This window comes from Podarcis bocagei (genome assembly GCF_964188305.1).
Source record: "Podarcis bocagei genome assembly, chromosome: 2".
NCBI classification, from domain to species: domain Eukaryota; kingdom Metazoa; phylum Chordata; class Lepidosauria; order Squamata; family Lacertidae; genus Podarcis; species Podarcis bocagei.
Window position 1 is genome coordinate 98,916,129 of NC_138126.1, and position 17,520 is coordinate 98,933,648.

Sequence of the window (17,520 nt, forward strand, 5' to 3'; positions counted from 1 at the left end):
CGGGAGCTCACCCTGTCGCAGGGATTCGAACTGCCGACCTTCTGATCGGCAAGTCCTAGGCTCTGTGGTTTAACTCACAGCGCCACCCACGTCCCTTACTGCGTCTTGGACTGGACAGCCCTTCAAATGGAGGGCTACCCTCTGTAAAGGCACACAAGGCAATACTATTTGTATAATTAAGCCCACTGGGCCTATTGATTGTGGGATTTGAATATGCTAGAATGGAGGGAAATAACTAAATCTGGGTGCATGTGTCCTGTGCTGCATTTGCAACAGTATGCAAATATAGAATTGTTAATTAGTAATCAGATTCAGCTTTTCCTAATTGTCCTTCCCTGCTTAAAACCTGACAAGAAGTACGAGAGAAGCACCAAATTACACCCAGAGGCTGGCCAAGGGCTTTAGATGTATTCCTAAGCTCCTTGTTATATATGTTGATTATTCCTCAGGAACCCGATTTCCGGCTCTGAACACTATACCCCAGGGTGAACTCTGAGAAGTGACAAGCTCTTAATTTTAATAATCATAACGATGCGGAATGACCTGGTCTGGCAGCTGCACTCCCTGAATGGGTCTGATTAAGAGCGGATTGCATTTACGGGTAGAGAGATTTTTATAGGAGCCACCTCCAGGTTTCAAAATGCCCCCAAGAGATTGGAAGCGTGACAAAGAGGGGTTAGTACTGGATGAGGAAAATAATATGTTCCAGCTTGTGTCAAAAGGGAAATGTCATATTCATTAGCTCCTTGGGCTGTGACTGATGTACTCTTCTTCTTCTACGTCATCTTTTTTTAATTATTATTTAGAAGCTGATAGACCCAGAAACATTTGTGCTGCCTCACTCCAGGTAACAAAGAGCAGAGTTCTCCCTGCATATCCAAGGATTACGTCAGCCTTGTCCCACCATATGGCTTCCAATTTAATTTGCTGGGGTTGAGTTAAGTGGATTAGGAAAGCCCGGGATCCAGCATCAAGGTTTTAAAATTTTTAAAAGGTTTTTTAATTTTTTTTGCAGGAGCTGTAAAAGGTATAAGAGAAAAAAAGCATAGGAAAATTATTATTCTTTTCTGCGACGGAGGACATCTTTGTCGGGAGGCAATGAGGTTTTTCAGTTTAAAGTAATATCTTAAAGAACTGCTGCTTTCAACAATCACATTTGCCTCTTCTACACAACTAGGAACTCTGCACCCACGGACACCAGCAACAGCATGTGAGGAATTAAAAGTGTATGAGCTGTGTCCTGGACAGGGTGGAGACCGAGGGGTAGTGAGGTTATGGCAATGTGGGTACACCAGCAGCAGCTGCCCTGCCCCATTCAGCAGCAATGCCAGTAGTTAGGAGGGTGGCTCCACGCCACTGCCCTATTGTGCCAGGCACTCCTACTTGAAGGTATGAATCCTCTTACTCCCATCAGCCCCAGCCAGCATGGCCAGTGATCAGGGCTGATAGGAGTTGTAGTCCAGTAACATCAGGAGACACAGGTGGTGCTGTGGTCTAAACCACAGAGCCTAGGGCTTGCCGATCGGAAGGTCAGCAGTTTGAATCCCCGCGATGGGGTGAGCTCCCATTGTTCAGTCCCAGCTCCTGCCCACCTAGCAGTTCGAAAGCACATCAAGTGCAAGTAGATAAATAGGAACCGCTCTGGCAGGAAGGTAAACGGCGTTTCCGTGCGCTGCTCTGGTTCGCCAGAAGCGGATGCTGGCCACATGACCCGGAAGCTGTCTGCAGACAAACGCCGGCTCCCTCGTCCTACAGAGCGAGATGAGCACGCAACCCCAGAGTCATCCGCAACTGGACCTAACGGTCAAGGGTACCTTTTCTTATAAGAATTTTAAGGTCTTTACCTTTTAACATAAGGAGGGAGACATATTCCCCCTCTCTGATTTCTACTTAAAAGGTATGAACACTCCTTCCCTGCACAACCTCCCATAAAAAATGTTTTTTTTTTAAAAAGCCCTCTTTCATTTATCATCCATGGCAAACTTTTGCTTCATTTTTGCCAACTTGCAAAAAGCACAATTAGCTACTTAATCAGCTAAACGTTTCATTTCTAACACAAGGTATGGTATACTCGTAATCGTGAATAACAGGAAAGATTTTATATATTTTTAATTCATTTAAACAGTGGTGTTTTATGTGTGAACTGCAGCCTAAGTTAAACGTAATGCATTTCTTATTTTTAAGGTGGTAAAAGAGCCAAGGCTTCATAGGTAAGTCAGCAATGCATATATTTCCCTTACCTCTCAAAGTTTTCCTCTCTCGTGTTTCAAAATGCATGTGTATACAGTTCCATCCCTTCTCAGTGCACTGCGCTGAGCCTTCAATTAAGCATAATTTACTATTCATCCAAGTGGGAAAACTACCAGCTTTGGGAAATGCCATATTCTTAAACCAGCATCAAACTATGGCTTTAAGTCATGACATAGTAAACAGTTTTCTGGTTCAGATAAAATGGAAAATTATAGTTAACTGAAGACTTCCTGGCTCATCACTGTACACCAAGAAAAACAGAGGGAAGGAAGGGGACAGAGCTCGCAGCCCCAAGACTTATGCTTATTTCTGCTTAAGCCTAGATACAATTGTCCAAACTGGGCCTGTCACACAGCACCATCAGAACTGATACGGCATATTTTGTTTTCAGCTATTTTACTTCAAGCATTTATACACAGGTTTAACGCTTTAATCTCTAACCAGTGTACCATAAGGTTAAAATGCTACAATAAAGATTAAACTAACTAACTACAAAATCGGAAAAGTTACTTAAAAGGCCTGCTGAAACAAAAGAAGTTCAACAAGGAGGAGGGTGGTTTGTCTGATCTGAGCCAGGTTCATAATACTGAATGCATGTGGTAGATATGAACCACACATGCAAGTTATGGGGGACCATTAATTCAGCTACCAAGCAGGTAACATGCTTAATTAATAGTGCAATCCTACTCATATTTACCCAGAAGTATGTCCAACTAAATCCAGTGGGATTTAGGAGGCTGCAATCCTAAGTCCATCTACGAAGAGGGTCACCTTACTACAGGGTCACCTTGGGAAAATCACTGCAATTTTTCTGTAAAATCAAAAGTATTAGCACTTCTACACAAAATAAATAAATATGGAATAAATATGTTAAATATTATTCAAGATGTCTTGAAGGAGGAGTTCCAGCAGCTGTCTTTTGTCAGAGCAGTTAAGACAAATTATGTCGAGAGCAACAAGAAGGGCAGATAGCCTTGCAGTTAAGAAAACACAAAGCCGGAAGCAAGCCAGAAAGTCACTGTAGAATGAAATAACACCAGCTCAGGAACCATGTTGCCATGGTGACAGAGATTGCTCTGGGTGACCCAACACATTTGTCACAATCAGATCAGCTCTAGGGCAACTTAAAAAATATATACCGTATTTTTCGCACTATAGGACGCACTTTTTCCCCTCCAAAAATGAAGGGGAAATGTGTGTGCGTCCTATGGTGCGAATGCAGGCTTTTGCTGAAGCCTGGAGAGCGAGAGGGGTCCGTGCGCACCGACCCCTCTCGCTCTCCAGGCTTCAGGAAGCTATCCCAAGTCTTGCAAGCCCGGCGGGATGTCCCGCGGGCTCGCAAGGCTTGCGGGCAGCAGCCTGCACCCAAAAGCTGGGGACAGCGGGGAGGCGCAGAGCCGCCACCCCGCTATTCCCCGACCTGATCTGGAGGCTGGCGGGGGGAGAAGCAAGCCTGCTTCTCCCCCCCCCAGCCCCACAAGCTCGGGGGATAGGGGGATGGCGAAGCGCCACCATCCCGCTATTCCCCGACCTGATCTGGAGGCAGGGGGTGGGAGAAGCAAGCCTGCTTCTCCCCCCCCCCACCATCCCCACAACCTCCAGATCAGGTCGGGGAATAGCGGGATGGCGGAGCGCCGCCATCCCGCTATTCCCCGACCTGATCTGGAGGCTGGGGGTGGGAGAAGCAAGCATGCTTCTCCCCCCACCAGCCCCACAACCTCCAGGCTTCAGGAGAGCCCCACCGCCAGCCCCACAAGCTCGGGGGACAGCGGGAGAGGCGCAGCGCGCCCTTCCCGCTGTCCCCCGACTTGGTTAGAAGGCTGGGGGGGGGGAGCCTGCTCCTCCCCGTCGCCAGCCCCGCAAACTCGGGAGACAGCGGGAGAGGCGCAGCGCGCCATTCCCGCTGTCCCCCGACTTGGTTAGAAGGCTGGCGGGGGGAGAAGCCTGCTCCTCCCCGTCGCCAGCCCCGCAAACTCGGGGGACAGCGGGAGAGGCGCAGCGCGCCTTTGCCGCTGTCCCCCGACTTGTCTAGAAGGCTGGCGGGGGGAGAAGCCTGCTCCTCCCCGTCGCCAGCCCCGCAAACTCGGGAGACAGCGGCAGGGGCGCAGCGCGCCCTTCCCGCTGTCCCCCGACTTGGTTAGAAGGCTGGCCCAGCCCCGCAAACTCGGGGGACAGCGGGAGAGGCGCAGCGCGCCATCCCGCTGTCTCCCGACATGGTTTGGAGGCTGGCGGAAGGCTTCCTCCTCCCCCAGCCCCGCAAGCTCCCAGAGCGATGCCAAAGCTGCGCGCAGCTTCGGCATGGCTCTGGGTCCCGTTCTGGGGGAGGGGGAAGCTCGGGCTTCCCCGCCCCAGCCCCGCGCCTGGCGGGGGGGGGGGAATAAATTTTTTTTGCCTTTATTCCCCCCCCCAAATCTAGGTGCGTCCTATGGACCGGTGCGTCCAATAGTCCGAAAAATACGGTATTAATTGTTCCTTCACAAAAAATGCAACACAAGGAAAGAATTAACCAATCCTATCGTTGTCCCTTCTGTTCCTTATCCCACCAAGGGAAGGGCTGACTAGATCCTTGTTTAATTCATCCATTAATCAAACTCTATATTGAATTAAGGTTTAATTCAAATAAATCCTTCTATATCTCTCAGGACTAATCTCAGGAATAGATAGATAGATATAGATAGATGATAGATAGATGATAGATAGATGATAGATAGATAGAGATATATGAATATTGGCTTGAGCATTCTCCAATCATAGGCCAAAATTTTGCTATAAAATAATCTATTTTGACCCCAGATTTAGTTTGTCCATCTTTAGAATATCCCCTATAATTTATAAATCTAATCTGTCTCTTTTAATGGTTTAGATGATTTTCATCATTAAACTGTGAGCATCTAGCTTATTTTATAAAGCCAGGTAGTTATCTTTTGATTTACATATCTCAACCAGTATAGCTAGTGACTGTAATTCCAACCACTGTACTTTCTGTGAAGGACACATATCCAGAATTATTATTATTTATTAATTTATGAATCACCTTTACATGTGTCACCAGGCGATTTCCATGCTTACCATAAGACAAGCTAAACATGGTTTTTAAAAACAGTACAAAAAACAACTGAACAGTGGTTTAAAATCAATTCAAAATGATCGCCTTAGGCAGAGAACTTTTCATCCAGCTGGAAGAGCTCACTGAATTGCTAGCCAAGGCCACCAGAAATTCAAGTGAGTAACCAAGAACACCAGGACATTCCAAGCATCTCCATCTTTATAAAGTGTTTAAGGCTCTCAGGTAATGTACCAAAATGCCACAACTTTGAAACAGTTCTCCTTTGAACTACCACCAAGGATGTAAGCTTGTCCATATCTCTTGTTCCAGAAGAAATTCGGCTTTTCAAACATACCATGTTATTAGCACTCGAATCTTACTGAGATGTTACAAATGATTCTAATGCCATCTTTCAAAAATCGTTCCATTTCACTATTTTTTCGAGTAACCTTTTCAAATTCTCATTTTTTTTCACCTATAACTGTGGTTTGTTCAAAACACAATTGGTTATATTCAGAGGTTTTCAGTTGCCTTTAGGGATGAGGGAGGAATCCACATAACTTGGATTCAATTTGGTCTCAGCAAATCATGACTCAGTTTGGGCTGTGGGTCTGTTTCAGAAAGCAAGCTCCTTTGGATTCCTGTATGATACAATCTGGGGGCTGCCTCAGTTCTTCTTTTTGTCCTTTAAACTTGTAAAAATGGTTAATCTGGGGCTTATTGCCACCACACACTTCAGAGCACCACAACTTCAGCACAACAGAGCAAGTCCCCCTCGTTGTAATCCTTCAACTATTAGGACTGTGATGAGTTCATAATTTTGGACTTATGCATCATTTCCACAGAGAGACCTTTAAATACAATACCCTTCATGCTTTCAACTTCGTGCTTTAACAGTCGCTGCTCTTTCTTAATAGTTTTCTTGTCGTGAAAATGCAGAAACATAACAATGTCAAAAGAGGCCCGTAGAGACTGCTCTGCTCCCAGTCGCGTGTTCCATTGCTAAAGCTTTTTAATGCAGGTGGTAAGAAATAAAATCATTATTTTCAACTCCTTTTTTGAAGCCTCCAAAGTGAAGACAGTACAAATGTCTGCATCTTCCATGAAAATATTGCTCACCTTATCTACTAATGCTTGTTGCTTTGTTTAGCCTTTTGAGTCTGTCTTCTCTCCTTGATCTGAGACAACTTATGTGATCAGTAGATGTTTCCAAGACTCTTGCTGTTCAGATCTCAATTGCTTTCCTAAGTGTGCTTAAGGAGGCCACGACACATTATCTGATATCATCTCCTATGTCCTGAGAGGGCTTACTTTGAACATTTTTGATGTCTCAGGTAATACTGGTCTCCAAAGCCACATTTTGTTTGCAGGTCTTTCAAGCCAAAGAAGGCAGATTTAAAGGTTTGTCCCTGCCTTTAACTTCTTGTGTTTCAACCTCCAGAGATTTTAAAGCTTTTTAAAATTTATACAGCTTTAGGAGGCTTTTTACAGCATGCTTTTTAGGAACCTCATGACCTTCATTCATCATTCCTCTGCTCCACGGCAACTTGACCAGGACTCTAGGTTAGGCAACTAGCCTTTAAGGTGCCACAAGCCTGTCTGTAGCTTTTGCTGCAAGTTTTAACCTGTCTACCCCTCTGGAAATGTAACACTCATAACTCCAGACTAAGCTAACCACAGTTGAGATTGCTAGCCTTTCTTTACAACTGAACAAATTGTGGAATTCATAACCATCAGTGTAAAATGATGAAGGTCTACACAACACACTTTAATCGTCAGCTGTCCATTTAATCCACCTCTGTGTAGATATTATATTATATTACATATATACATACACAAACACTAGATATATTATACATACTAAAATACCATTTTTCAAGCATTTGACAAGAGCTTTGAACAACTCAATGGCAAATAAAGAAACCATGTTAGTATTGTGGTACTAAAAGGCCAGTTTAAGTAGAATTAAGAAGTGGAATTTGTCCTTGTTGGTTATTTCAACTGGCTAAGGAGGGGCTTTGCCAATCCGAACGATATCCCATGACACATTCAAAAAAAGCATTTTGCTTTGCACACCTGAGTCAAGTGTGGTACAACAAGGGAACATTTTACTGCTTGATTTTGCTAAACATTTAAATTGTCCCTAAGATTCATTTGGTGACAGCAGCCACAAAATTAAAAGACGCCTGCTTCTTGGGAGAAAAGCAATGACAAACCTAGACAGCATCTTAAAAAGTAGAGACATCACCATGCCAACAAAGATCCGTATAGTAAAAGCTATGGTTTTCCCAGTAGTGATGTATGGAAGTGAGAGCTGGACCATAAAGAAGGCTGATCGCCGAAGAATTGATGCTTTTGAATTATGGTGCTGGAGGAGACTCTTGAGAGTCCCATGGACTGCAAGAAGATCAAACCTCTCCATTCTTCAGGAAATCAGCCCTGAGTGCTCACTGGAAGGACAATCGTGAAGCTGAGGCTCCAATAATTTGGCCACCTCAGGAGAAGAGAAGACTCCCTGGAAAAGACCCTGATGTTGGGAAAGATGGAGGGCACAAGGAGAAGGGGACGGCAGAGGACGAGATGGCTGGATAGTGTTCGTGAAGGTACCAGCATGAGTTTGACCAAACTGGGGGAGGCAGTGGAAGACAGAAGTGCCTGGCGTGCTCTGGTCCATGGGGTCACGAAGAGTCGGACACGACTAAACAACTAAACAATAACAAGAAGATTAATTTTGGAAAACAGAGCATCAGTTCAGGAATCAAGAACGCAGTGGCAGCCGGTGCCTCCCAAAGTGAAGTTGTTACAAATACAACCACTGAGTCTGGCATGTTAAAGATAAGAGGCAGAGCTTGACCAGTTGGCAGCCCCCCCCCCCATAAAAACACAAGGGCAATGCTTATCCACACATGATATCAAGACCCCAGAAATGAAAGGCAATCCAGACGACAACTGTGCTATGAACAGTAGGCAGAAAAAACATACACGAAGAGCAGATAGATGCCTCAAGAAAATGAGCCATGCTACTGTGTTGAATGAAGTCACACATGGTATGATCGAGGAATTAAGGAGGCAGAAGTCTTTCTATAAAAAAAATTACCCATTTTACAGATGTGGAAGCTGAGAAGTTACAATGCACAGGCTATTTTTTCCCTCTCTCTCTCTCTCTGAGCTGAAAACACTAAGCAATTCATTGAAGCACCCCATTTGCCTACTGCAACACAATACCCATTTCATAGAAGGCAAACCAATGAGGCAAAGAGACAAGCAAGAGCCTGGTCCTCCAAACACCAGGCCACTTGTCTGAGGTCACTTTTTTTTGGGGGGGGGGGCTGCAACAACAATACCTATTTCTCAGAAAGCTAACCAGTTGATTTCTCAGATAATCTATAGATAAACCCTCCCTTAATGTATCTAAGCCCATAACTAGATCCCCCCCAATCAGTTTCTCTTTAGTTAAACCACAAAGCACTCCTCTCCTCTCATCAGCCTCCCCATAAAGAAAAGTATCATTTTAAAAATCTCCTCTCGCCAATGCAGCCACTTAAAAGTATGTGGATAGCAAAGTACGTAGTTGCATGAAGGAAAAGAACCTGCTGTTCAATCGGCAGCCACTCATTAGTGTCTGGAGAACCTGCTTGTCTCTATCATGGGCCACACCACCTTTCAGCCCTCTGTAGCAGCAGGTAAGCATAAAGCCTAGGAATCATTTTCACAGACTCTTCCTCTGTTCTTAGTGCAACAATATGTAAATCATGTCAATCTACTCTCAAAATAGGTTCCTGACCAACTACATCAGAATCAAAATGGAGAGTGGCTCAGTCTGATTTGTAACTTCTGCTTCCCACAAGTCAACACCATGATACTTTAATCCAGTTTAAATCTCTTTAAGTTTATGGGCCTGTGTTCCCTGGGAAAGAACTCTTCTGCAAGACGTGCAAAGGGCACCATCCAGACCATGCTCCTTGAGCATTTTTACTGCCCCAGGATATTCTAAGATGCCCGGTCTTCTTTGGAGTAGCCTAACATAAAGCATTTACAGTGGTACCTCAGGTTAAGTACTTAATTCATTCCGGAGGTCTATCCTTAACCTGAAACTGTTCTTAACCTGAAGCACCGCTTTAGCTAATGGGGCCTCCTGCTGCTGCTGCACCGCCGGAGCACAATTTCTGTTCTCATCCTGAAGCAAAGTTCTTAACCCGAGGTACTATTTCTGGGTTAGCAGAGTCTGTAACCTGAAGCGTATGTAACCCGAGGTACCACTGTAATCAGTATGAAAACAGTAACCATAAATGCTTACCGACGTTGAGGTGTTACATGGCATTTAAGATGTCTCAGTTGGCATTTCTTCATTACACTGTATTTCCCAGCATTTTGCCAACGATAAATAACCTTTTCCCTGTCCCCATACTTGTCTACAACCTGGGTGATCCTTGCATACTCTTACTAAATCAGGAAGAGTCTGTGCTTGCAGCTGCCTTTCAGAGATACACTAAGGTAGAGCAATCAAGAGGCATAAACATCTACTGTGAACACTGTGAATCTGGGTTATTGTTAACACAGAGCCACTTCTTGTGGTTCAGCCTGCTCCTTCCTGCACCTTGAAGAGAGCATCCGAAGACTTGGGCACATAAGAGGAGCCCCTGCTGCAGCCTGTTCCTGCGCCAGCTTCTGTCCTAGTTTCCAGGAGGAATCCTGCTGGTGTGGGGAGGAGATGCAGCACACCCACCTCCCATGTGGCCTGGAGCTTCTTACATTACCGTAGTCATGTGGGAAGGAGCTGCACTGCAGAAACTCCCAAACTCCTTTCTGCATCCGTGCGTCATACGAAGCTGGGGATCCTGACCGACCTCATGGTTGCTTTATTCTTCAGCCCTCAACATAACCAGCTCATTATCTGTGTTGTTCAGGTCTTTAGAAACAGGCTACCTAGTCCCCATAATCCTTTGCACTCACTGCTGCACTCTGTGTAGATGACTGAGCAGAAATAATAATAATTCTCTGGGAAGGAGCCAATGGTGCAGAGCCATTACTATTCATTCTCAAGAGCACCGTTCCAAACCGCACCTTCCTTCGGAGCCATGTACCCATTTACTTCAAACGCACATAAGAATCCCCTTCATGCTTCATGTAGTATGATAGTGGCACAGTAAAGACACAAGCATGGTGACCAATAGTAAGGAACAAGTGGGACCTGCAACCAAAATGTTGCAGTATATCGTTATCTCCTAACAGGAACAGCCAGCTAGCCATCCCTTTCCTCCAACTTCTATACCTCAATTGCCCTTCCCAGGTTTGCAACTGGACTCTCAGTGTTCTGTGGCTACAAAGTCCTTGGACTGTTTTGGGGGGGGGGGAGAGAGGCTGCCACTTTAAAAAAAGGGGGGAGACTTAGTTTTGCAAATCTAGGGGTTTCCCTGAGGATGCAGATACCTCCCCCATCTTGTTTCCTAATGGCTCCCCTTTGGGCTCCAATTCTGTTGACCCTCAGCACCTGACTTCACTATTAAAGGGAGTAAAACAGAGAAATATTGAAATATTAATAGGTATAGAAGACCGGTCATATGATAAAAGGCTAAAACTATCAGCTATCAAAAAATGATAGCTTAAATGAAAAAGAAGCAGCAGCAAAATACTCCATTACTGAAAGATGATATTGGCAATTTAGCAGAGGTTGTGATCTGGCAGAATGTAAGACCCTTTGATTTCCAATCTCATTGATTCCAACAGGAGTGCTGGATAGTGCCCATTTAAAAAATAATTTCAGGCAGGTATTCAGGAAGGTTTTTCTAAGTTGCAAAACAAATTGCTCCCCCACCCCTCCTAGGCTGCTGACGTGCCACAAATGACTAATACAAGTCTATGTCGCTAGAGTTGGAATGACATTTAGGATTCATGAGGCAAATTTTTCTATTTATAGATTAGACAGGGAGAAACATCTGCAGCCAGGTGGCCATTCCAAGGTTCAGAGGATCCATTTTGCTTCTCCCCTGCCCTCAAATCACCCACTGGCTTGACTTTCTAACTGCAATTTGCTTCTAATTCTACTCTCTCCTGCATGTGGAACCAAGTGCTAAAAAGATCTTCCATAGGAGGTTCTCACAGGAAGTTACAGATCAATCTGTGCATAAATAATTCCCTTTCTCCAGGAGATTTGGCGGGGTGTGGGTGGATTTTTCTTTCCTTTAAGAAAATCAATTTCAGAATCTCCTTGACATGTTCCAGTGACCAGAATCTAGTCCATGGAAGGGGCTGCCTTTCCACATTACATTTTTAATCCATGTGAATACTGCTACAAAATGAAGAGGACACAATGAGTTGTGAGGTGAGAGGTGAAAGCTGGGGCAGTTTCACCAGGTGCCTCGTGGGCAGAGGCCAATGCAGTTTTTTCAACATCTCGGTATATCGTCAAAAAGCTGATATCGTCCAGCCCTACTTAAGGCTGATTGCATTAGTATTTCCTATAATACAATTTAACTGTGGAAATTATTCATGAAGCACTTCTGTGCCCACAATTTTTTATTTTATTTTTTAATGTTGGAAGAGGCTCTAAAACCAAGCGAGGGCCAAATGTAGCATTTTATGCCTCCATAGCTGGCCCTCTGAACTCTCCTCAGGCTACACCCCTCACCAGTCCTCCTCCACATCTTCCTTGAGTGGTTTTTCCTGGCTGCAGTATGCCCTTGGAACTCGAGTTGCTTGCTTGGATGAAAGATAGAGAGGGATGTGCGTGTGCGAAGAAAGTAGCCTACCGTACAAAGAAAAAAATCACATTAATTGCTCCACCATCTACTTTGGCCTCTGGCCCTTGGGTTCAAAAGGGATTCCCTGCTCTAAATTTAATAACTAAATATAATCTTTGCCTCTGCATCTTACACAGGCCACTGGTTTAGCAGTATGGCAGCTCAGCAGTTAAGAAAAAAAGTTTCCACTAGCTGAACACACCTGCTTGTTTAGACTCATAAATAAATAAGAGCTTCAGATACTGCAGAGATAGCCAGCAGCATCCTTCTGACTGCGCAGATTTTGGGTCAAACAACATCCAGCCAATCACAGCGGTACAGCCCACAGTGCCAGGCAATCTGCATCACGCTTCTTCAGAGCAGCACAACCAGATTTATGAGACAAGTTGGGAAGCTTTCTGCCACTCCATGGAGTGACCTTTTTCATTCCCTTCTTTATCCACAATGCTTCAGTCTGGTGTATCTGATAAGTATTTCTGGCCATGTCAGAAATGAGAGTTATTGTACATTTGTTTACAAAACCTAGCCAATAAAATAACCCGTGTATTTCTGAATTCCCAGCAATGTACGGACTTGAATTTCAGAGTGGTTAACTGGGTGCAGAGAGAGACACTGCAGAAAGTTTTAGGCCCCTATCAACTCCACCCCAAAAGCCTCCCCACTAATCAAACAAAACATACACCCCAGCTTTAGCAATATGGCTGGCCAAGTTCATTGCCTAAAATGCATTATGGGGGGGGGGGGGGAAGAAGGGTCTTGTGTAAATTTAATTAAACTATGTATTTATAACTGACTAATCTGGCTGAGAAATTTCTGGGCAAGCCATGAGGTAGCAATACTCTTGTGAATTACCTAAAGTTGTGCAATATGGGCTAGAATTGACTATCTGTGTCTAAACTATGTGAAAAGACTTGAATCTCTCTCAGAGGAGAGATTTTCCCACACAGAGCAGGAACAGACCAAATGTTGGAAGGATGGCATCCAATGCCTCTTGACCCAATATCTTCAGGTGATCATGAAGATGGATGGATAAGAGGCACTTAAGAGATTGTCTCTTCAGGTCCGATGCAGAAAGGGATTTAACCATGATTGCCTCTACCAAAAGTTCACCATGGTTCCCACTTACCAAAACGTAGCACATCTGAGCTAATTATTTGACAAAGCTCCCACTTGCCATACTAAGAATCGCTTTTACAGAATTACGATTCCAATCGATGCCCTCGGCAGTGGTGGATGGTCAGTACGGCAAAGTACAGTACAAGGAGAGAGTTTGTCTGTGTGGGCAACCTTGCGTAGAGCATCTGTACCACTATTTATTGCAATGCCCACTACATATCGAACCAGGAGATCGATTTATAAAACCCCTGCTTATGAATGGAACACACTCAAACAGGGTGGAAAGGGTGAAATGGCTGCTGAGTGATACTGATGACTTCGTAACTTATAAAGTAGCACTCTAATGCATTGGCAGCTAAGAAGATCAGGAGAAAAGAACTAGATAAAATAGCGGTCAATTGCAAAGGTGATTCAGACATTTAAGCTGGCACATTTTACCTGAGAACCCCCTGCTATTCTATCGTATGCAACAAATAATTTTTAGGAGATGTGATCGTGGTTTATTGTACAGTGGTGCCTCGCAAGACGAAAATAATCCGTTCCGCGAGTCTCTTCGTCTAGCGGTTTTTTCGTCTTGCGAAGCAACCCTATTAGCGGCTTAGTGGATTAGCGCTATTAGCAGTTTAGCGGCTATTAAAGGCTTAGTGGCTTAGCGGCTAAAAGGCTATTAGCGGCATAGAAAAAGGGGGGGAAAGCGAAAAAAATCGCAAGACTCGCAAGACGTTTTTGTCTTGCGAAGCAAGCCCATAGGGAAATTCATCTTGCGAAGCGCATCGAAAAACGGAAAACCCTTTCGTCTAGCGGGTTTTTCGTCTTGCGAGGCGTTCATCTTGCGGGGCACCACTGTATCTGCAGTGCCTGATGTTTTTATGGTTTTTGTGGTTATTATTTCTTTTTGTTCCCTTTGAGAATGATGCCATGGTCTTTGGCTAGTGCAATAAAGTAATTTTATTATTACCTAAAGTTGTGATTAGGATGGTTTTACATAATCCAACAATCTTTTCTTGCCAACCGGGTCGTTTTTATCAACCTCCTCATCTAGCAATATACTTTTTTAAAAAATTGTTCAAGCTTTAAGATATATTCACATTTCATATGAGTGGCAAACCTGCTGATTTACATGTTGAATACATTTGCCCAGAAACTCTATGAAAATGTTCAGATTCTTAAAAAACAACAACTGGAGTATTAGCAATGCTGAAGACACAGGATGTAACTGCGCATTCTTCGTCACTGCAACACACTCCAGGTTAGTTACCGTCAAGTAACACATTACATTGCAATTATCCCTTTGGAGCCCTTTAAATGAATACAGTGCTTTGAAAAACTTTTGCAGTTAACAGCTACTCTTCTGTATCAAAAGATTTATAGACACCTAGTGGAAAGTGCAGCAGTTACATCTTGGTACAAGGATGAAGCATAATGAATGCCGGAGCCCACAGTGAAAGACACATCATTTTGTGTTGTTACATGTGAGCAAAACAAGTGACAAGTTGCCTAAACAGACTACGGATCCTGAGAGAGAAGACTGCTTAGATTTGTGCTCTGGAGTGGGCATTAACATTATATGGCTTAAGTGTACACATATGGTATGTTTGCATTAGCAGTTCATGCCTGGTTTACTGCTGGAGCTACTATTAGGTATTTCCCTACTGTTTATGTTTGGTTAGCAGTAATTTGTTGCTGCTTCTCTTTGCATAGCTGAAAGTCAGTAGTGCTGTACAGGTGGTCAGCAAACACCTGCTGGTCCTTTCCTGGACTTCCATGAACTCATGGGTCCCAAATGAATGGAATCCACGCAAATATACCTGAAAGTGCTTAACATCTAGTACCCTGGAAAAATGAAGGTTTCCCAGTCATGCATACAAGAGCCTATCCATGTTCAAACAGGACACACAGGACCCTTAAACAGACGGAAGTTGGGACCATGCCTGCTGGCTCTACTCCTATCTCCAACCTTTCCCTCCATACGTTGATTTGTCCCCAAATGCAACACATAAAAAGACTTGGGAGAAGCCTGTAACGAGTTCTGTCTTCCCAGGTAGGAGAAATACTTAGGTAGATTTGTTTTGCAATGCAGATTTGTTTTGCAATGCAGCCTCCTTCATCCTAACTTACACATCACATAATGCAAAAAAGAATCCTTTCTTACATGCTCTATGTACCAGCTACTACATGGTTTATTCTCAGCTTAGGAAGGGGGGTGAGGACCAGGTGAGAAGAACAGCAGTGCAAGCAGAATGGATGTGAAGTACTTCACTCCTGGAGCAAATTATTGTTATTTCTGAAAGTAAGTACAGATGCCCTCCCACTCCCGTTTAATGGCTGTTGACTATATTCCTCCTCCTTGTTTACCACCAAGAATCACAATGGAAACAAACAATGGCAGATATGCGTGTGTGTGTGTATGTGCGTGCGCATGCAAGTAATTAAAATCCATGTTAAACCATGACTCTCAGTTGATAAGCCTGGGACAATCACCATCTCTTAGCCTAATCCAACTCAGAGTTGTTATAAGGGAAAATGGGGGACCGATCACATCACCCTAAGCATCTTAGAGAGAGAGAGTAGAAATGTAAAACATCAAGGAAAAAATGAAATAATTGTGTATATCACTTGCATGAACATCATGCCTGCTGAGCCATAGCAGCTAGGCAGGCTATTTGGCCTGTGACTGCAATTCTCTTCTGGTATATTTATTCTGAACTAAATAATAAGCCAAGAAGTAGAAATATTCCCCTGATTCTTTATAGTTTAGGTTTCCTAGTTCACTCCCTTGAGCTCTCATAGCAAACATTCCTTGGGAAGTTACTGCATTATGTCAGTACAGCCACATCATCATGTTCCAGCTGCCAGAAACAAGGCTCATTGTCTCCACTTCTCTCCACAGCTCTACCTTCATTCATGCATTCCAATTGCAGGACTTCCTTAAAGGAACAAGGCCACACAACGCATGTCTTCAGCAAATGGGAAAAGGGTTTCTGATTAAACAAAATCCGTGTTTACACTCTCGCTCTGCCAAACCGGTTTTTTCTATAGACTGTTCTTTGCAGCCATTAAAGCAACATAAGCTACAATTTAGTGGCATTGTTTTAAGTGTGGTATTACAGTGCCATCACCAGCTGTTTGTCAACAATAAAAGCATGTCTAAAAATAAAAAAGTACAAAATCTTACTTCTGGAAACAAAATAAACTCATTTGTCAATATTCTCCAAGTTCAATGGCTGAATTAAATCTGAAACGATATACAGAAGCTGATATTACCTGAAAAAGGCTCAGTCATACTACTAAATCTAAAATCACTTAATATACCTAAGTTTTTTCTATGAAAAGCATTCTAAAAGCAAAGAGCTGAAATAAACCTGAAAGTCAACTAGTCTAATCCCCCTTTCTTAAGGAACTAGTATTTCTCAGACAATAACATAAACAGTAAACACGCCACTTAAATTATTAGAGTCAAGGGTGTAGGCTTCTGTTATATTCAGGAACAGGAACTCTGCAAAGAGTGTGTAGATCTCAAATTTGCACATACTCTCCAAACTGATTCCAGTTTAGTTTTAAATGAAGCCTTGCATTGGAGAGAAATGTTCTTGACTGGTATATATTTAAGGACAAGGAGAGGAGGAGGAGGATGGTGGTGGTCAGGCGAAGAGCAAGGTCATGTGCAGTGTACTTCAGAATTCAGAAGATATTCTTCATTTAATTTTCAACACCACAAGGGAAAGAAAGCTGTTTTCCATTACAAACAGAAGCTGATATTACAAATAGAAGCTGCTATTTCATCATTCCACATAGGCTACCAATTGACTTTAGCCATGTAGAATACTAAATACCCTGTATTACAAGCAGAGAGCAAGAGGGATCAATGTGCATCATTCAAAAATGGCTTTTAGATAAGAGACATAATTAATGAAAAGGGGGAAAACCCTAGAACTTATTATTTGTTAATACAGTACTTCACAACTGCCTCATGTGAAGTCTCTAGGCAGTGAAAGACATAACTAAACTGATAGTTCATGCAAGCAGATTTACTGAGGCAGAGATGTGAATATCCAGACAGCTGGAAATTCAGAGAAAAAAAAAGAACCTAGTACTGTAGATATTATGCTTAGAATGTGGGTATAATGAACCAGTAGCTAAGTGGTTAGTGATCATAATAACCCTTTGCTGAATTCCTGCTTAAAGTACTGACTGCTTGGGAGGCAGCTTTTATTATTCCTACATAAAGAACACTTTTGATAACCGAGCAAAATCACATTACAAACTGGAGTAATCAAGACCGATGTCATTCCCACATTACTTTGCCTTCAGCAGTTTCAGCATTTAACCTGCAGGAAAGGTCACTCACCCTGTCTGAATCTGCTGCCA

The 17,520-nt window shown here is 43.5% G+C and overlaps 1 protein-coding gene across 3 annotated transcripts in view; it reads right to left on the reverse strand.

Annotated features, from left to right (window-relative positions):
• CDR2L (cerebellar degeneration related protein 2 like) overlaps positions 1–17,520 on the reverse strand; it is a 34,318-nt gene that overhangs the window by 13,968 nt on the left and 2,830 nt on the right. The window lies entirely within an intron of this gene.